Here is a 19844-nt window from a genome sequence, read left to right on the forward strand (position 1 = left end):
TTATGCCCTTAGTATTTTGAATTTGATTTGTTGGGAGAACGGAAGCCAAGGAGAGATTGGCAGAGATCGGGTGGCTGACACCTCTACTAGTAAATGGTTGGTAAGGGGGATACAACTGGCAGTAGCGAATCAGATAGACTGAAGGGGGAATGGTCTGTTTAGAGGCAGGCCACAGAGTAAGGAGTTGCAATAGTCGAGAGATATCACGGGAGTGAAGTGGAAGTTTGGTGGTGTCATTGGTAAAAATGGGGCATTCTTTGGAATTCTTATTGTGGGGAAGGTAGCGAGATTTAGACAGTAAATAGTTGTGGGGCTGACAAAAGGGTACATAAAGAATTACAGCTTGCACCGGGCATGAGGGAAGGGAACAATATAACGCAGGTTAGCTTACCATTCCCTCTCTTTGCTCTGAATTGCACAGGGTACTTCCAATTTTGCTGATATCAACTCTCAAGAGAAGCCTAAACCACTAGGCTCTATCGTTAACTTGTGCAGCAAATCCACGTCAATAAAGCTCCCTTATGAATGTAATCCATTACTTTATAAAGCATTAGAGCAGCATCACTATGAAGAATGACTATATAAAACCGACTCTGGTGGGACTCGAACCCACAACCTTTGAATTACTACACCAACTAGAAGTCCAATGCGCTATCCATTGCGCCACAGAGCCCTCTCTGAAGACTTTGTTAGAGGAACTTGCCTGAGGAACTATTCAAGTCGTAACAAATAAACACAATTGAATAATGGTCACTGCTAAATAATAGGGATGAGCTCAAGATCTGGTCCAGATACAGTTTAAGATTTAAATTTACCTGCTTGGGCATGTGCCTTAGTGCAATATCTTTTGATATTTAAGTGGGAACCGGAGGTCATGTTAAGTAGAAATATTTGTACCGTTGATTAGTTGTTGGAGAAAGGAAGAGCTCAGCAATTAGGTGATGGCAGGAAAGACTATCCTGAATAGATGAGTTTGCAGGGATCACCTGAAGCATACAGACAGGGAAATAGCCATATAGATTGGTGTAGGGAATTCGAGAGGATGGGATAGTCCATGGGAAAATCCCAGAGGACAGCATGGGATGAAGTGTTGAGGGAGCTAGCGAACAGGCGTTCTTGGAAGCAGAGAACAGGGTGGTTTATTTGATACTATATGATAAGGTTAATGATGTAGCTAGAGGCAGAGTTGTGGGAAGCTTTTTATGCCCTTAGTATTTTGAATTTGATTTGTTGGGAGAACGGAAGCCAAGGAGAGATTGGCAGAGATCGGGTGGCTGACACCTCTACTAGTAAATGGTTGGTAAGGGGGATACAACTGGCAGTAGCGAATCAGATAGACTGAAGGGGGAATGGTCTGTTTAGAGGCAGGCCACAGAGTAAGGAGTTGCAATAGTCGAGAGATATCACGGGAGTGAAGTGGAAGTTTGGTGGTGTCATTGGTAAAAATGGGGCATTCTTTGGAATTCTTATTGTGGGGAAGGTAGCGAGATTTAGACAGTAAATAGTTGTGGGGCTGACAAAAGGGTACATAAAGAATTACAGCTTGCACCGGGCATGAGGGAAGGGAACAATATAACGCAGGTTAGCTTACCATTCCCTCTCTTTGCTCTGAATTGCACAGGGTACTTCCAATTTTGCTGATATCAACTCTCAAGAGAAGCCTAAACCACTAGGCTCTATCGTTAACTTGTGCAGCAAATCCACGTCAATAAAGCTCCCTTATGAATGTAATCCATTACTTTATAAAGCATTAGAGCAGCATCACTATGAAGAATGACTATATAAAACCGACTCTGGTGGGACTCGAACCCACAACCTTTGAATTACTACACCAACTAGAAGTCCAATGCGCTATCCATTGCGCCACAGAGCCCTCTCTGAAGACTTTGTTAGAGGAACTTGCCTGAGGAACTATTCAAGTCATAACAAATAAACACAATTGAATAATGGTCACTGCTAAATAATAGGGATGAGCTCAAGATCTGGTCCAGATACAGTTTAAGATTTAAATTTACCTGCTTGGGCATGTGCCTTAGTGCAATATCTTTTGATATTTAAGTGGGAACCGGAGGTCATGTTAAGTAGAAATATTTGTACCGTTGATTAGTTGTTGGAGAAAGGAAGAGCTCAGCAATTAGGTGATGGCAGGAAAGACTATCCTGAATAGATGAGTTTGCAGGGATCACCTGAAGCATACAGACAGGGAAATAGCCATATAGATTGGTGTAGGGAATCTGAGAGGATGGGATAGTCCATGGGAAAATCCCAGAGGACAGCATGGGATGAAGTGTTGAGGGAGCTAGCGAACAGGAGTTCTTGGAAGCAGAGAACAGGGTGGTTTATTTGATACTATATGATAAGGTTAATGATGTAGCTAGATGCAGAGTTGTGGGAAGCTTTTTATGCCCTTAGTATTTTGAATTTGATTTGTTGGGAGAACGGAAGCCAAGGAGAGATTGGCAGAGATCGGGTGGCTGACACCTCTACTAGTAAATGGTTGGTAAGGGGGATACAACTGGCAGTAGCGAATCAGATAGACTGAAGGGGGAATGGTCTGTTTAGAGGCAGGCCATAGAGTAAGGAGTTGCAATAGTCGAGAGATATCACGGGAGTGAAGTGGAAGTTTGGTGGTGTCATTGGTAAAAATGGGGCATTCTTTGGAATTCTTATTGTGGGGAAGGTAGCGAGATTTAGACAGTAAATAGTTGTGGGGCTGACAAAAGGGTACATAAAGAATTACAGCTTGCACCGGGCATGAGGGAAGGGAACAATATAACGCAGGTTAGCTTACCATTCCCTCTCTTTGCTCTGAATTGCACAGGGTACTTCCAATTTTGCTGATATCAACTCTCAAGAGAAGCCTAAACCACTAGGCTCTATCGTTAACTTGTGCAGCAAATCCACGTCAATAAAGCTCCCTTATGAATGTAATCCATTACTTTATAAAGCATTAGAGCAGCATCACTATGAAGAATGACTATATAAAACCGACTCTGGTGGGACTCGAACCCACAACCTTTGAATAACTACACCAACTAGAAGTCCAATGCGCTATCCATGGCGCCACAGAGCCCTCTCTGAAGACTTTGTTAGAGGAACTTGCCTGAGGAACTATTCAAGTCGTAACAAATAAACACAATTGAATAATGGTCACTGCTAAATAATAGGGATGAGCTCAAGATCTGGTCCAGATACAGTTTAAGATTTAAATTTACCTGCTTGGGCATGTGCCTTAGTGCAATATCTTTTGATATTTAAGTGGGAACCGGAGGTCATGTTAAGTAGAAATATTTGTACCATTCCCTCTCTTTGCTCTGAATTGCACAGGGTACTTCCAATTTTGCTGATATCAACTCTCAAGAGAAGCCTAAACCACTAGGCTCTATCGTTAACTTGTGCAGCAAATCCACGTCAATAAAGCTCCCTTATGAATGTAATCCATTACTTTATAAAGCATTAGAGCAGCATCACTATGAAGAATGACTATATAAAACCGACTCTGGTGGGACTCGAACCCACAACCTTTGAATTACTACACCAACTAGAAGTCCAATGCGCTATCCATTGCGCCACAGAGCCCTCTCTGAAGACTTTGTTAGAGGAACTTGCCTGAGGAACTATTCAAGTCATAACAAATAAACACAATTGAATAATGGTCACTGCTAAATAATAGGGATGAGCTCAAGATCTGGTCCAGATACAGTTTAAGATTTAAATTTACCTGCTTGGGCATGTGCCTTAGTGCAATATCTTTTGATATTTAAGTGGGAACCGGAGGTCATGTTAAGTAGAAATATTTGTACCGTTGATTAGTTGTTGGAGAAAGGAAGAGCTCAGCAATTAGGTGATGGCAGGAAAGACTATCCTGAATAGATGAGTTTGCAGGGATCACCTGAAGCATACAGACAGGGAAATAGCCATATAGATTGGTGTAGGGAATTCGAGAGGATGGGATAGTCCATGGGAAAATCCCAGAGGACAGCATGGGATGAAGTGTTGAGGGAGCTAGCGAACAGGCGTTCTTGGAAGCAGAGAACAGGGTGGTTTATTTGATACTATATGATAAGGTTAATGATGTAGCTAGAGGCAGAGTTGTGGGAAGCTTTTTATGCCCTTAGTATTTTGAATTTGATTTGTTGGGAGAACGGAAGCCAAGGAGAGATTGGCAGAGATCGGGTGGCTGACACCTCTACTAGTAAATGGTTGGTAAGGGGGATACAACTGGCAGTAGCGAATCAGATAGACTGAAGGGGGAATGGTCTGTTTAGAGGCAGGCCACAGAGTAAGGAGTTGCAATAGTCGAGAGATATCACGGGAGTGAAGTGGAAGTTTGGTGGTGTCATTGGTAAAAATGGGGCATTCTTTGGAATTCTTATTGTGGGGAAGGTAGCGAGATTTAGACAGTAAATAGTTGTGGGGCTGACAAAAGGGTACATAAAGAATTACAGCTTGCACCGGGCATGAGGGAAGGGAACAATATAACGCAGGTTAGCTTACCATTCCCTCTCTTTGCTCTGAATTGCACAGGGTACTTCCAATTTTGCTGATATCAACTCTCAAGAGAAGCCTAAACCACTAGGCTCTATCGTTAACTTGTGCAGCAAATCCACGTCAATAAAGCTCCCTTATGAATGTAATCCATTACTTTATAAAGCATTAGAGCAGCATCACTATGAAGAATGACTATATAAAACCGACTCTGGTGGGACTCGAACCCACAACCTTTGAATTACTACACCAACTAGAAGTCCAATGCACTATCCATTGCGCCACAGAGTCCTCTCTGAAGACTTTGTTAGAGGAACTTGCCTGAGGAACTTGCCTGAGGAACTATTCAAGTCGTAACAAATAAACACAATTGAATAATGGTCACTGCTAAATAATAGGGATGAGCTCAAGATCTGGTCCAGATACAGTTTAAGATTTAAATTTACCTGCTTGGGCATGTGCCTTAGTGCAATATCTTTTGATATTTAAGTGAGAACCGGAGGTCATGTTAAGTAGAAATATTTGTACCGTTGATTAGTTGTTGGAGAAAGGAAGAGCTCAGCAATTAGGTGATGGCAGGAAAGACTATCCTGAATAGATGAGTTTGCAGGGATCACCTGAAGCATACAGACAGGGAAATAGCCATATAGATTGGTGTAGGGAATCTGAGAGGATGGGATAGTCCATGGGAAAATCCCAGAGGACAGCATGGGATGAAGTGTTGAGGGAGCTAGCGAACAGGAGTTCTTGGAAGCAGAGAACAGGGTGGTTTATTTGATACTATATGATAAGGTTAATGATGTAGCTAGAGGCAGAGTTGTGGGAAGCTTTTTATGCCCTTAGTATTTTGAATTTGATTTGTTGGGAGAACGGAAGTCAAGGAGAGATTGGCAGAGATCGGGTGGCTGACACCTCTACTAGTAAATGGTTGGTAAGGGGGATACAACTGGCAGTAGCGAATCAGATAGACTGAAGGGGGAATGGTCTGTTTAGAGGCAGGCCACAGAGTAAGGAGTTGCAATAGTCGAGAGATATCACGGGAGTGAAGTGGAAGTTTGGTGGTGTCATTGGTAAAAATGGGGCATTCTTTGGAATTCTTATTGTGGGGAAGGTAGCGAGATTTAGACAGTAAATAGTTGTGGGGCTGACAAAAGGGTACATAAAGAATTACAGCTTGCACCGGGCATGAGGGAAAGGAACAATATAACGCAGGTTAGCTTACCATTCCCTCTCTTTGCTCTGAATTGCACAGGGTACTTCCAATTTTGCTGATATCAACTCTCAAGAGAAGCCTAAACCACTAGGCTCTATCGTTAACTTGTGCAGCAAATCCACGTCAATAAAGCTCCCTTATGAATGTAATCCATTACTTTATAAAGCATTAGAGCAGCATCACTATGAAGAATGACTATATAAAACCGACTCTGGTGGGACTCGAACCCACAACCTTTGAATTACTACACCAACTAGAAGTCCAATGCGCTATCCATTGCGCCACAGAGCCCTCTCTGAAGACTTTGTTAGAGGAACTTGCCTGAGGAACTATTCAAGTCATAACAAATAAACACAATTGAATAATGGTCACTGCTAAATAATAGGGATGAGCTCAAGATCTGGTCCAGATACAGTTTAAGATTTAAATTTACCTGCTTGGGCATGTGCCTTAGTGCAATATCTTTTGATATTTAAGTGGGAACCGGAGGTCATGTTAAGTAGAAATATTTGTACCGTTGATTAGTTGTTGGAGAAAGGAAGAGCTCAGCAATTAGGTGATGGCAGGAAAGACTATCCTGAATAGATGAGTTTGCAGGGATCACCTGAAGCATACAGACAGGGAAATAGCCATATAGATTGGTGTAGGGAATCTGAGAGGATGGGATAGTCCATGGGAAAATCCCAGAGGACAGCATGGGATGAAGTATTGAGGGAGCTAGCGAACAGGAGTTCTTGGAAGCAGAGAACAGGGTGGTTTATTTGATACTATATGATAAGGTTAATGATGTAGCTAGAGGCAGAGTTGTGGGAAGCTTTTTATGCCCTTAGTATTTTGAATTTGATTTGTTGGGAGAACGGAAGCCAAGGAGAGATTGGCAGAGATCGGGTGGCTGACACCTCTACTAGTAAATGGTTGGTAAGGGGGATACAACTGGCAGTAGCGAATCAGATAGACTGAAGGGGGAATGGTCTGTTTAGAGGCAGGCCATAGAGTAAGGAGTTGCAATAGTCGAGAGATATCACGGGAGTGAAGTGGAAGTTTGGTGGTGTCATTGGTAAAAATGGGGCATTCTTTGGAATTCTTATTGTGGGGAAGGTAGCAAAATTTAGACAGTAAATAGTTGTGGGGCTGACAAAAGGGTACATAAAGAATTACAGCTTGCACCGGGCATGAGGGAAGGGAACAATATAACGCAGGTTAGCTTACCATTCCCTCTCTTTGCTCTGAATTGCACAGGGTACTTCCAATTTTGCTGATATCAACTCTCAAGAGAAGCCTAAACCACTAGGCTCTATCGTTAACTTGTGCAGCAAATCCACGTCAATAAAGCTCCCTTATGAATGTATCCATTACTTTATAAAGCATTAGAGCAGCATCACTATGAAGAATGACTATATAAAACTGACGCTGGTGGGATTCGAACCCACAACCTTTGAATTACTACACCAACTAGAAGTCCAATGCGCTATCCATTGCGCCACAGAGCCCTCTCTGAAGACTTTGTTAGAGGAACTTGCCTGAGGAACTATTCAAGTCGTAACAAATAAACACAATTGAATAATGGTCACTGCTAAATAATAGGGATGAGCTCAAGATCTGGTCCAGATACAGTTTAAGATTTAAATTTACCTGCTTGGGCATGTGCCTTAGTGCAATATCTTTTGATATTTAAGTGGGAACCGGAGGTCATGTTAAGTAGAAATATTTGTACCGTTGATTAGTTGTTGGAGAAAGGAAGAGCTCAGCAATTAGGTGATGGCAGGAAAGACTATCCTGAATAGATGAGTTTGCAGGGATCACCTGAAGCATACAGACAGGGAAATAGCCATATAGATTGGTGTAGGGAATCTGAGAGGATGGGATAGTCCATGGGAAAATCCCAGAGGACAGCATGGGATGAAGTGTTGAGGGAGCTAGCGAACAGGAGTTCTTGGAAGCAGAGAACAGGGTGGTTTATTTGATACTATATGATAAGGTTAATGATGTAGCTAGAGGCAGAGTTGTGGGAAGCTTTTTATGCCCTTAGTATTTTGAATTTGATTTGTTGGGAGAACGGAAGCCAAGGAGAGATTGGCAGAGATCGGGTGGCTGACACCTCTACTAGTAAATGGTTGGTAAGGGGGATACAACTGGCAGTAGCGAATCAGATAGACTGAAGGGGGAATGGTCTGTTTAGAGGCAGGCCATAGAGTAAGGAGTTGCAATAGTCGAGAGATATCACGGGAGTGAAGTGGAAGTTTGGTGGTGTCATTGGTAAAAATGGGGCATTCTTTGGAATTCTTATTGTGGGGAAGGTAGCGAGATTTAGACAGTAAATAGTTGTGGGGCTGACAAAAGGGTACATAAAGAATTACAGCTTGCACCGGGCATGAGGGAAGGGAACAATATAACGCAGGTTAGCTTACCATTCCCTCTCTTTGCTCTGAATTGCACAGGGTACTTCCAATTTTGCTGATATCAACTCTCAAGAGAAGCCTAAACCACTAGGCTCTATCGTTAACTTGTGCAGCAAATCCACGTCAATAAAGCTCCCTTATGAATGTAATCCATTACTTTATAAAGCATTAGAGCAGCATCACTATGAAGAATGACTATATAAAACCGACTCTGGTGGGACTCGAACCCACAACCTTTGAATTACTACACCAACTAGAAGTCCAATGCGCTATCCATTGCGCCACAGAGCCCTCTCTGAAGACTTTGTTAGAGGAACTTGCCTGAGGAACTATTCAAGTCGTAACAAATAAACACAATTGAATAATGGTCACTGCTAAATAATAGGGATGAGCTCAAGATCTGGTCCAGATACAGTTTAAGATTTAAATTTACCTGCTTGGGCATGTGCCTTAGTGCAATATCTTTTGATATTTAAGTGGGAACCGGAGGTCATGTTAAGTAGAAATATTTGTACCGTTGATTAGTTGTTGGAGAAAGGAAGAGCTCAGCAATTAGGTGATGGCAGGAAAGACTATCCTGAATAGATGAGTTTGCAGGGATCACCTGAAGCATACAGACAGGGAAATAGCCATATAGATTGGTGTAGGGAATTTGAGAGGATGGGATAGTCCATGGGAAAATCCCAGAGGACAGCATGGGATGAAGTATTGAGGGAGCTAGCGAACAGGAGTTCTTGGAAGCAGAGAACAGGGTGGTTTATTTGATACTATATGATAAGGTTAATGATGTAGCTAGAGGCAGAGTTGTGGGAAGCTTTTTATGCCCTTAGTATTTTGAATTTGATTTGTTGGGAGAACGGAAGCCAAGGAGAGATTGGCAGAGATCGGGTGGCTGACACCTCTACTAGTAAATGGTTGGTAAGGGGGATACAACTGGCAGTAGCGAATCAGATAGACTGAAGGGGGAATGGTCTGTTTAGAGGCAGGCCATAGAGTAAGGAGTTGCAATAGTCGAGAGATATCACGGGAGTGAAGTGGAAGTTTGGTGGTGTCATTGGTAAAAATGGGGCATTCTTTGGAATTCTTATTGTGGGGAAGGTAGCGAGATTTAGACAGTAAATAGTTGTGGGGCTGACAAAAGGGTACATAAAGAATTACAGCTTGCACCGGGCATGAGGGAAGGGAACAATATAATGCAGGTTAGCTTACCATTCCCTCTCTTTGCTCTGAATTGCACAGGGTACTTCCAATTTTGCTGATATCAACTCTCAAGAGAAGCCTAAACCACTAGGCTCTATCGTTAACTTGTGCAGCAAATCCACGTCAATAAAGCTCCCTTATGAATGTATCCATTACTTTATAAAGCATTAGAGCAGCATCACTATGAAGAATGACTATATAAAACTGACGCTGGTGGGATTCGAACCCACAACCTTTGAATTACTACACCAACTAGAAGTCCAATGCGCTATCCATTGCGCCACAGAGCCCTCTCTGAAGACTTTGTTAGAGGAACTTGCCTGAGGAACTATTCAAGTCGTAACAAATAAACACAATTGAATAATGGTCACTGCTAAATAATAGGGATGAGCTCAAGATCTGGTCCAGATACAGTTTAAGATTTAAATTTACCTGCTTGGGCATGTGCCTTAGTGCAATATCTTTTGATATTTAAGTGGGAACCGGAGGTCATGTTAAGTAGAAATATTTGTACCGTTGATTAGTTGTTGGAGAAAGGAAGAGCTCAGCAATTAGGTGATGGCAGGAAAGACTATCCTGAATAGATGAGTTTGCAGGGATCACCTGAAGCATACAGACAGGGAAATAGCCATATAGATTGGTGTAGGGAATTCGAGAGGATGGGATAGTCCATGGGAAAATCCCAGAGGACAGCATGGGATGAAGTGTTGAGGGAGCTAGCGAACAGGCGTTCTTGGAAGCAGAGAACAGGGTGGTTTATTTGATACTATATGATAAGGTTAATGATGTAGCTAGAGGCAGAGTTGTGGGAAGCTTTTTATGCCCTTAGTATTTTGAATTTGATTTGTTGGGAGAACGGAAGCCAAGGAGAGATTGGCAGAGATCGGGTGGCTGACACCTCTACTAGTAAATGGTTGGTAAGGGGGATACAACTGGCAGTAGCGAATCAGATAGACTGAAGGGGGAATGGTCTGTTTAGAGGCAGGCCACAGAGTAAGGAGTTGCAATAGTCGAGAGATATCACGGGAGTGAAGTGGAAGTTTGGTGGTGTCATTGGTAAAAATGGGGCATTCTTTGGAATTCTTATTGTGGGGAAGGTAGCGAGATTTAGACAGTAAATAGTTGTGGGGCTGACAAAAGGGTACATAAAGAATTACAGCTTGCACCGGGCATGAGGGAAGGGAACAATATAACGCAGGTTAGCTTACCATTCCCTCTCTTTGCTCTGAATTGCACAGGGTACTTCCAATTTTGCTGATATCAACTCTCAAGAGAAGCCTAAACCACTAGGCTCTATCGTTAACTTGTGCAGCAAATCCACGTCAATAAAGCTCCCTTATGAATGTAATCCATTACATTATAAAGCATTAGAGCAGCATCACTATGAAGAATGACTATATAAAACTGACGCTGGTGGGACTCGAACCCACAACCTTTGAATTACTACACCAACTAGAAGTCCAATGCGCTATCCATTGCGCCACAGAGCCCTCTCTGAAGACTTTTTTAGAGGAACTTGCCTGAGGAACTATTCAAGTCGTGACAAATAAACACAATTGAATAATGGTCACTGCTAAATAATAGGAATGAGCTCAAGATCTGGTCCAGATACAGTTTAAGATTTAAATTTACCTGCTTGGGCATGTGCCTTAGTGCAATATCTTTTGATATTTAAGTGGGAACCGGAGGTCATGTTAAGTAGAAATATTTGTACCGTTGATTAGTTGTTGGAGAAAGGAAGAGCTCAGCAATTAGGTGATGGCAGGAAAGACTATCCTGAATAGATGAGTTTGCAGGGATCACCTGAAGCATACAGACAGGGAAATAGCCATATAGATTGGTGTAGGGAATCTGAGAGGATGGGATAGTCCATGGGAAAATCCCAGAGGACAGCATGGGATGAAGTGTTGAGGGAGCTAGCGAACAGGAGTTCTTGGAAGCAGAGAACAGGGTGGTTTATTTGATACTATATGATAAGGTTAATGATGTAGCTAGAGGCAGAGTTGTGGGAAGCTTTTTATGCCCTTAGTATTTTGAATTTGATTTGTTGGGAGAACGGAAGCCAAGGAGAGATTGGCAGAGATCGGGTGGCTGACACCTCTACTAGTAAATGGTTGGTAAGGGGGATACAACTGGCAGTAGCGAATCAGATAGACTGAAGGGGGAATGGTCTGTTTAGAGGCAGGCCATAGAGTAAGGAGTTGCAATAGTCGAGAGATATCACGGGAGTGAAGTGGAAGTTTGGTGGTGTCATTGTTAAAAATGGGGCATTCTTTGGAATTCTTATTGTGGGGAAGGTAGCGAGATTTAGACAGTAAATAGTTGTGGGGCTGACAAAAGGGTACATAAAGAATTACAGCTTGCACCGGGCATGAGGGAAGGGAACAATATAACGCAGGTTAGCTTACCATTCCCTCTCTTTGCTCTGAATTGCACAGGGTACTTCCAATTTTGCTGATATCAACTCTCAAGAGAAGCCTAAACCACTAGGCTCTATCGTTAACTTGTGCAGCAAATCCACGTCAATAAAGCTCCCTTATGAATGTAATCCATTACTTTATAAAGCATTAGAGCACAACCTTTGAATTACTACACCAACTAGAAGTCCAATGCGCTATCCATTGCGCCACAGAGCCCTCTCTGAAGACTTTGTTAGAGGAACTTGCCTGAGGAACTATTCAAGTCGTGACAAATAAACACAATTGAATAATGGTCACTGCTAAATAATAGGGATGAGCTCAAGATCTGGTCCAGATACAGTTTAAGATTTAAATTTACCTGCTTGGGCATGTGCCTTAGTGCAATATCTTTTGATATTTAAGTGGGAACCGGAGGTCATGTTAAGTAGAAATATTTGTACCGTTGATTAGTTGTTGGAGAAAGGAAGAGCTCAGCAATTAGGTGATGGCAGGAAAGACTATCCTGAATAGATGAGTTTGCAGGGATCACCTGAAGCATACAGACAGGGAAATAGCCATATAGATTGGTGTAGGGAATCTGAGAGGATGGGATAGTCCATGGGAAGATCCCAGAGGACAGCATGGGATGAATTGTTGAGGGAGCTAGCGAACAGGAGTTCTTGGAAGCAGAGAACAGGGTGGTTTATTTGATACTATATGATAAGGTTAATGATGTAGCTAGAGGCAGAGTTGTGGGAAGCTTTTTATGCCCTTAGTATTTTGAATTTGATTTGTTGGGAGAACGGAAGCCAAGGAGAGATTGGCAGAGATCGGGTGGCTGACACCTCTACTAGTAAATGGTTGGTAAGGGGGATACAACTGGCAGTAGCGAATCAGATAGACTGAAGGGGGAATGGTCTGTTTAGAGGCAGGCCATAGAGTAAGGAGTTGCAATAGTCGAGAGATATCACGGGAGTGAAGTGAAAGTTTGGTGGTGTCATTGGTAAAAATGGGGCATTCTTTGGAATTCTTATTGTGGGGAAGGTAGCAAAATTTAGACAGTAAATAGTTGTGGGGCTGACAAAAGGGTACATAAAGAATTACAGCTTGCACCGGGCATGAGGGAAGGGAACAATATAACGCAGGTTAGCTTACCATTCCCTCTCTTTGCTCTGAATTGCACAGGGTACTTCCAATTTTGCTGATATCAACTCTCAAGAGAAGCCTAAACCACTAGGCTCTATCGTTAACTTGTGCAGCAAATCCACGTCAATAAAGCTCCCTTATGAATGTAATCCATTACTTTATAAAGCATTAGAGCAGCATCACTATGAAGAATGACTATATAAAACCGACTCTGGTGGGACTCGAACCCACAACCTTTGAATTACTACACCAACTAGAAGTCCAATGCGCTATCCATTGCGCCACAGAGCCCTCTCTGAAGACTTTGTTAGAGGAACTTGCCTGAGGAACTATTCAAGTTGTAACAAATATACACAATTGAATAATGGTCACTGCTAAATAATAGGGATGAGCTCAAGATCTGGTCCAGATACAGTTTAAGATTTAAATTTACCTGCTTGGGCATGTGCCTTAGTGCAATATCTTTTGATATTTAAGTGGGAACCGGAGGTCATGTTAAGTAGAAATATTTGTACCGTTGATTAGTTGTTGGAGAAAGGAAGAGCTCAGCAATTAGGTGATGGCAGGAAAGACTATCCTGAATAAATGAGTTTGCAGGGATCACCTGAAGCATACAGACAGGGAAATAGCCATATAGATTGGTGTAGGGAATCTGAGAGGATGGGATAGTCCATGGGAAGATCCCAGAGGACAGCATGGGATGAATTGTTGAGGGAGCTAGCGAACAGGAGTTCTTGGAAGCAGAGAACAGGGTGGTTTATTTGATACTATATGATAAGGTTAATGATGTAGCTAGAGGCAGAGTTGTGGGAAGCTTTTTATGCCCTTAGTATTTTGAATTTGATTTGTTGGGAGAACGGAAGCCAAGGAGAGATTGGCAGAGATCGGGTGGCTGACACCTCTACTAGTAAATGGTTGGTAAGGGGGATACAACTGGCAGTAGCGAATCAGATAGACTGAAGGGGGAATGGTCTGTTTAGAGGCAGGCCATAGAGTAAGGAGTTGCAATAGTCGAGAGATATCACGGGAGTGAAGTGAAAGTTTGGTGGTGTCATTGGTAAAAATGGGGCATTCTTTGGAATTCTTATTGTGGGGAAGGTAGCAAAATTTAGACAGTAAATAGTTGTGGGGCTGACAAAAGGGTACATAAAGAATTACAGCTTGCACCGGGCATGAGGGAAGGGAACAATATAACGCAGGTTAGCTTACCATTCCCTCTCTTTGCTCTGAATTGCACAGAGTACTTCCAATTTTGCTGATATCAACTCTCAAGAGAAGCCTAAACCACTAGGCTCTATCGTTAACTTGTGCAGCAAATCCACATCAATAAAGCTCCCTTATGAATGTAATCCATTACTTTATAAAGCATTAGAGCAGCATCACTATGAAGAATGACTATATAAAACTGACACTGGTGGGACTCGAACCCACAACCTTTGAATTACTACACCAACTAGAAGTCCAATGCGCTATCCATTGCGCCACAGAGCCCTCTCTGAAGACTTTGTTAGAGGAACTTGCCTGAGGAACTATTCAAGTTGTAACAAATATACACAATTGAATAATGGTCACTGCTAAATAATAGGGATGAGCTCAAGATCTGGTCCAGATACAGTTTAAGATTTAAATTTACCTGCTTGGGCATGTGCCTTAGTGCAATATCTTTTGATATTTAAGTGGGAACCGGAGGTCATGTTAAGTAGAAATATTTGTACCGTTGATTAGTTGTTGGAGAAAGGAAGAGCTCAGCAATTAGGTGATGGCAGGAAAGACTATCCTGAATAAATGAGTTTGCAGGGATCACCTGAAGCATACAGACAGGGAAATAGCCATATAGATTGGTGTAGGGAATCTGAGAGGATGGGATAGTCCATGGGAAGATCCCAGAGGACAGCATGGGATGAATTGTTGAGGGAGCTAGCGAACAGGAGTTCTTGGAAGCAGAGAACAGGGTGGTTTATTTGATACTATATGATAAGGTTAATGATGTAGCTAGAGGCAGAGTTGTGGGAAGCTTTTTATGCCCTTAGTATTTTGAATTTGATTTGTTGGGAGAACGGAAGCCAAGGAGAGATTGGCAGAGATCGGGTGGCTGACACCTCTACTAGTAAATGGTTGGTAAGGGGGATACAACTGGCAGTAGCGAATCAGATAGACTGAAGGGGGAATGGTCTGTTTAGAGGCAGGCCATAGAGTAAGGAGTTGCAATAGTCGAGAGATATCACGGGAGTGAAGTGAAAGTTTGGTGGTGTCATTGGTAAAAATGGGGCATTCTTTGGAATTCTTATTGTGGGGAAGGTAGCAAAATTTAGACAGTAAATAGTTGTGGGGCTGACAAAAGGGTACATAAAGAATTACAGCTTGCACCGGGCATGAGGGAAGGGAACAATATAACGCAGGTTAGCTTACCATTCCCTCTCTTTGCTCTGAATTGCACAGAGTACTTCCAATTTTGCTGATATCAACTCTCAAGAGAAGCCTAAACCACTAGGCTCTATCGTTAACTTGTGCAGCAAATCCACGTCAATAAAGCTCCCTTATGAATGTAATCCATTACTTTATAAAGCATTAGAGCAGCATCACTATGAAGAATGACTATATAAAACTGACGCTGGTGGGACTCGAACCCACAACCTTTGAATTACTACACCAACTAGAAGTCCAATGCGCTATCCATTGCGCCACAGAGCCCTCTCTGAAGACTTTGTTAGAGGAACTTGCCTGAGGAACTATTCAAGTTGTAACAAATATACACAATTGAATAATGGTCACTGCTAAATAATAGGGATGAGCTCAAGATCTGGTCCAGATACAGTTTAAGATTTAAATTTACCTGCTTGGGCATGTGCCTTAGTGCAATATCTTTTGATATTTAAGTGGGAACCGGAGGTCATGTTAAGTAGAAATATTTGTACCGTTGATTAGTTGTTGGAGAAAGGAAGAGCTCAGCAATTAGGTGATGGCAGGAAAGGCTATCCTGAATAGATGAGTTTGCAGGGATCACCTGAAGCATACAGACAAGGAATTAGCCATATAGATTGGTGTAGGGAATTTGAGAGGATGGGATAGTCTATGGGAAAATCCCAGAGGACAGCATGGGATGAAGTGTTGAGGGAGCTAGCGAACAGGAGTTCTTGAAAGCAGAGAACAGGGTGGTTTATTTGATACTATATGATAAGGTTAATGATGTAGCTAGAGGCAGAGTTGTGGGAAGCTTTTTATGCCCTTAGTATTTTGAATTTGATTTGTTGGGAGAACGGAAGCCAAGGAGAGATTGGCAGAGATCGGGTGGCTGACACCTCTACTAGTAAATGGTTGGTAAGGGGGATACAACTGGCAGTAGCGAATCAGATAGACTGAAGGGGGAATGGTCTGTTTAGAGGCAGGCCATAGAGTAAGGAGTTGCAATAGTCGAGAGATATCACGGGAGTGAAGTGAAAGTTTGGTGGTGTCATTGGTAAAAATGGGGCATTCTTTGGAATTCTTATTGTGGGGAAGATAGCGAGATTTAGACAGTAAATAGTTATGGGGCTGACAAAAGGGTACATAAAGAATTACAGCTTGCACCGGGCATGAGGGAAGGGAACAATATAACGCAGGTTAGCTTACCATTCCCTCTCTTTGCTCTGAATTGCACAGGGTACTTCCAATTTTGCTGATATCAACTCTCAAGAGAAGCCTAAACCACTAGGCTCTATCGTTAACTTGTGCAGCAAATCCACGTCAATAAAGCTCCCTTATGAATGTTTCCATTACTTTATAAAGCATTAGAGCAGCATCACTATGAAGAATGACTATATAAAACTGACGCTGGTGGGACTCAAACCCACAACCTTTGAATTACTACACCAACTAGAAGTCCAATGTCGCTATCCATTGCGCCACAGAGCCCTCTCTGAAGACTTTGTTAGAGGAACTTGCCTGAGGAACTATTCAAGTTGTAACAAATATACACAATTGAATAATGGTCACTGCTAAATAATAGGGATGAGCTCAAGATCTGGTCCAGATACAGTTTAAGATTTAAATTTACCTGCTTGGGCATGTGCCTTAGTGCAATATCTTTTGATATTTAAGTGGGAACCGGAGGTCATGTTAAGTAGAAATATTTGTACCGTTGATTAGTTGTTGGAGAAAGGAAGAGCTCAGCAATTAGGTGATGGCAGGAAAGACTATCCTGAATAGATTAGTTTGCAGGGATCACCTGAAGCATACAGACAAGGAAATAGCCATATAGATTGGTGTAAGGAATTTGAGAGGATGGGATAGTCCATGGGAAAATCCCAGAGGACAGCATGGGATGAAGTGTTGAGGGAGCTAGCGAACAGGAGTTCTTGGAAGCAGAGAACAGGGTAGTTTATTTGATACTATATGATAAGGTTAATGATGTAGCTAGAGGCAGAGTTGTGGGAAGCTTTTTATGCCCTTAGTATTTTGAATTTGATTTGTTTTGAGAACGGAAGCCAAGGAGAGATTGGCAGAGATCGGGTGGCTGACACCTCTACTAGTAAATGGTTGGTAAGGGGGATACAACTGGCAGTAGCGAATCAGATAGACTGAAGGGGGAATGGTCTGTTTAGAGGCAGGCCATAGAGTAAGGAGTTGCAATAGTCGAGAGATATCACGGGAGTGAAGTGAAAGTTTGGTGGTGTCATTGGTAAAAATGGGGCATTCTTTGGAATTCTTATTGTGGGGAAGATAGCGAGATTTAGACAGTAAATAGTTGTGGGGCTGACAAAAGGGTACATAAAGAATTACAGCTTGCACCGGGCATGAGGGAAGGGAACAATATAACGCAGGTTAGCTTACCATTCCCTCTCTTTGCTCTGAATTGCACAGGGTACTTCCAATTTTGCTGATATCAACTCTCAAGAGAAGCCTAAACCACTAGGCTCTATCGTTAACTTGTGCAGCAAATCCACGTCAATAAAGCTCCCTTATGAATGTATCCATTACTTTATAAAGCATTAGAGCAGCATCACTATGAAGAATGACTATATAAAACTGACGCTGGTGGGACTCAAACCCACAACCTTTGAATTACTACACCAACTAGAAGTCCAATGTCGCTATCCATTGCGCCACAGAGCCCTCTCTGAAGACTTTGTTAGAGGAACTTGCCTGAGGAACTATTCAAGTTGTAACAAATATACACAATTGAATAATGGTCACTGCTAAATAATAGGGGTGAGCTCAAGATCTGGTCCAGATACAGTTTAAGATTTAAATTTACCTGCTTGGGCATGTGCCTTAGTGCAATATCTTTTGATATTTAAGTGGGAACCGGAGGTCATGTTAAGTAGAAATATTTGTACCGTTGATTAGTTGTTGGAGAAAGGAAGAGCTCAGCAATTAGGTGATGGCAGGAAAGACTATCCTGAATAGATGAGTTTGCAGGGATCACCTGAAGCATACAGACAGGGAAATAGCCATATAGATTGGTGTAGGGAATCTGAGAGGATGGGATAGTCCATGGGAAGATCCCAGAGGACAGCATGGGATGAAGTGTTGAGGGAGCTAGCGAACAGGAGTTCTTGGAAGCAGAGAACAGGGTGGTTTATTTGATACTATATGATAAGGTTAATGATGTAGCTAGAGGCAGAGTTGTGGGAAGCTTTTTATGCCCTTAGTATTTTGAATTTGATTTGTTGGGAGAACGGAAGCCAAGGAGAGATTGGCAGAGATCGGGTGGCTGACACCTCTACTAGTAAATGGTTGGTAAGGGGGATACAACTGGCAGTAGCGAATCAGATAGACTGAAGGGGGAATGGTCTGTTTAGAGGCAGGCCATAGAGTAAGGAGTTGCAATAGTCGAGAGATATCACGGGAGTGAAGTGAAAGTTTGGTGGTGTCATTGGTAAAAATGGGGCATTCTTTGGAATTCTTATTGTGGGGAAGGTAGCAAAATTTAGACAGTAAATAGTTGTGGGGCTGACAAAAGGGTACATAAAGAATTACAGCTTGCACCGGGCATGAGGGAAGGGAACAATATAACGCAGGTTAGCTTACCATTCCCTCTCTTTGCTCTGAATTGCACAGGGTACTTCCAATTTTGCTGATATCAACTCTCAAGAGAAGCCTAAACCACTAGGCTCTATCGTTAACTTGTGCAGCAAATCCACGTCAATAAAGCTCCCTTATGAATGTAATCCATTACTTTATAAAGCATTAGAGCAGCATCACTATGAAGAATGACTATATAAAACTGACGCTGGTGGGACTCAAACCCACAACCTTTGAATTACTACACCAACTAGAAGTCCAATGCGCTGTCCATTGCACCACAGAGCCCTCTCTGAAGACTTTGTTAGGGGAACTTGCCTGAGGAACTATTCAAGTTGTAACAAATATACACAATTGAATAATGGTCACTGCTAAATAATAGGGATGAGCTCAAAGATCTGGTCCAGATACAGTTTAAGATTTAAATTTACCTGCTTGGGCATGTGCCTTAGTGCAATATCTTTTGATATTTAAGTGGGAACCGGAGGTCATGTTAAGTAGAAATATTTGTACCGTTGATTAGTTGTTGGAGAAAGGAAGAGCTCAGCAATTAGGTGATGGCAGGAAAGACTATCCTGAATAGATGAGTTTGCAGGGATCACCTGAAGCATACAGACAAGGAATTAGCCATATAGATTGGTGTAGGGAATTTGAGAGGATGGGATAGTCTATGGGAAAATCCCAGAGGACAGCATGGGATGAAGTGTTGAGGGAGCTAGCGAACAGGAGTTCTTGAAAGCAGAGAACAGGGTGGTTTATTTGATACTATATGATAAGGTTAATGATGTAGCTAGAGGCAGAGTTGTGGGAAGCTTTTTATGCCCTTAGTATTTTGAATTTGATTTGTTGGGAGAACGGAAGCCAAGGAGAGATTGGCAGAGATCGGGTGGCTGACACCTCTACTAGTAAATGGTTGGTAAGGGGGATACAACTGGCAGTAGCGAATCAGATAGACTGAAGGGGGAATGGTCTGTTTAGAGGCAGGCCATAGAGTAA

General features: G+C 42.4%; 12 non-coding genes across 12 annotated transcripts; all 12 read right to left on the reverse strand.

The window, feature by feature from the left end:
- Positions 1-588: 588 nt before the first annotated feature.
- Positions 589-673, reverse strand: TRNAR-UCU (transfer RNA arginine (anticodon UCU)). The gene is given in 2 exon segments: positions 589-624; positions 637-673. It is a non-coding gene; the product is annotated as a tRNA-Arg (tRNA).
- A 1115-nt stretch (positions 674-1788) lies between these two features.
- On the reverse strand, positions 1789-1873 carry TRNAR-UCU (transfer RNA arginine (anticodon UCU)). Its single transcript is given in 2 exon segments — positions 1789-1824; positions 1837-1873. It is a non-coding gene; the product is annotated as a tRNA-Arg (tRNA).
- A 1621-nt stretch (positions 1874-3494) lies between these two features.
- TRNAR-UCU (transfer RNA arginine (anticodon UCU)) lies at positions 3495-3579 on the reverse strand. Its single transcript is given in 2 exon segments — positions 3495-3530; positions 3543-3579. It is a non-coding gene; the product is annotated as a tRNA-Arg (tRNA).
- Positions 3580-4694: 1115 nt separating this feature from the next.
- TRNAR-UCU (transfer RNA arginine (anticodon UCU)) lies at positions 4695-4779 on the reverse strand. The gene is given in 2 exon segments: positions 4695-4730; positions 4743-4779. It is a non-coding gene; the product is annotated as a tRNA-Arg (tRNA).
- Positions 4780-5907: 1128 nt separating this feature from the next.
- TRNAR-UCU (transfer RNA arginine (anticodon UCU)) lies at positions 5908-5992 on the reverse strand. Its single transcript is given in 2 exon segments — positions 5908-5943; positions 5956-5992. It is a non-coding gene; the product is annotated as a tRNA-Arg (tRNA).
- A 1114-nt stretch (positions 5993-7106) lies between these two features.
- TRNAR-UCU (transfer RNA arginine (anticodon UCU)) lies at positions 7107-7191 on the reverse strand. Its single transcript is given in 2 exon segments — positions 7107-7142; positions 7155-7191. It is a non-coding gene; the product is annotated as a tRNA-Arg (tRNA).
- A 1115-nt stretch (positions 7192-8306) lies between these two features.
- On the reverse strand, positions 8307-8391 carry TRNAR-UCU (transfer RNA arginine (anticodon UCU)). The gene is given in 2 exon segments: positions 8307-8342; positions 8355-8391. It is a non-coding gene; the product is annotated as a tRNA-Arg (tRNA).
- A 1114-nt stretch (positions 8392-9505) lies between these two features.
- On the reverse strand, positions 9506-9590 carry TRNAR-UCU (transfer RNA arginine (anticodon UCU)). The gene is given in 2 exon segments: positions 9506-9541; positions 9554-9590. It is a non-coding gene; the product is annotated as a tRNA-Arg (tRNA).
- Positions 9591-10705: 1115 nt separating this feature from the next.
- On the reverse strand, positions 10706-10790 carry TRNAR-UCU (transfer RNA arginine (anticodon UCU)). The gene is given in 2 exon segments: positions 10706-10741; positions 10754-10790. It is a non-coding gene; the product is annotated as a tRNA-Arg (tRNA).
- Positions 10791-13051: 2261 nt separating this feature from the next.
- Positions 13052-13136, reverse strand: TRNAR-UCU (transfer RNA arginine (anticodon UCU)). Its single transcript is given in 2 exon segments — positions 13052-13087; positions 13100-13136. It is a non-coding gene; the product is annotated as a tRNA-Arg (tRNA).
- Positions 13137-14251: 1115 nt separating this feature from the next.
- TRNAR-UCU (transfer RNA arginine (anticodon UCU)) lies at positions 14252-14336 on the reverse strand. The gene is given in 2 exon segments: positions 14252-14287; positions 14300-14336. It is a non-coding gene; the product is annotated as a tRNA-Arg (tRNA).
- A 1115-nt stretch (positions 14337-15451) lies between these two features.
- On the reverse strand, positions 15452-15536 carry TRNAR-UCU (transfer RNA arginine (anticodon UCU)). Its single transcript is given in 2 exon segments — positions 15452-15487; positions 15500-15536. It is a non-coding gene; the product is annotated as a tRNA-Arg (tRNA).
- Positions 15537-19844: the final 4308 nt, after the last annotated feature.

This window comes from Lithobates pipiens, unplaced genomic scaffold (assembly GCF_037356315.1).
Source record: "Lithobates pipiens isolate NorthernLeopardFrog02 unplaced genomic scaffold, aLitPip1_a1.2 Scaffold_13, whole genome shotgun sequence".
NCBI classification, from domain to species: Eukaryota; Metazoa; Chordata; class Amphibia; order Anura; family Ranidae; genus Lithobates; species Lithobates pipiens.